The following is a 518-nucleotide window of genomic DNA, read 5'->3' as shown; positions in this document are numbered from 1 at the left end:
CCTCTCATAAGGTGTTGCTTTCTCCTTTGGACACCACCACCCATTGCTTGCACACTATGAACCCAGCCTCCTTCCTTTGCCTGAGAAAGGAAATCCCGTAACCATTTGTCTTTGTTAAAGAAAAAGAAACAACAGGAGGCACTTATTCATACACCGCACAGACCTTCCAGGGACTCCTTGAGTAACGCTGATTTAACTATATTTGTTCACTGTTCATATGTGAAAAGTAAAAACCCAAATTGACAAACTGGAGAACTGGATGCACTGTCACAGGCTTGAATTCACTCTTAAACTATTCACTTATCACGGAAACGAAATCAGTTCAGAGGGCTTAAATTGGTCGTCGTTGCCTAGATTTACCAAATGCCAAAAGATAAAGGTATATCTGTATTGATAGCATATAGTTTTGGGTTAATCTGACTTCAAAATGCCTTGAAATAATGGTTTGCTGACCTTGACAGAAGCACCGCTAAAAACCGACAACTTTCAGAACTTTTAGATGCTTTTAGATACTTCAG

The sequence above is a fragment of the Crocuta crocuta genome, unplaced genomic scaffold (assembly GCF_008692635.1).
Source record: "Crocuta crocuta isolate KB4526 unplaced genomic scaffold, BGI_CrCroc_1.0 scaffold241, whole genome shotgun sequence".
In the NCBI taxonomy this organism is placed as follows: domain Eukaryota; kingdom Metazoa; phylum Chordata; class Mammalia; order Carnivora; family Hyaenidae; genus Crocuta; species Crocuta crocuta.
Note: the sequence above shows the minus strand (reverse complement) of the source record.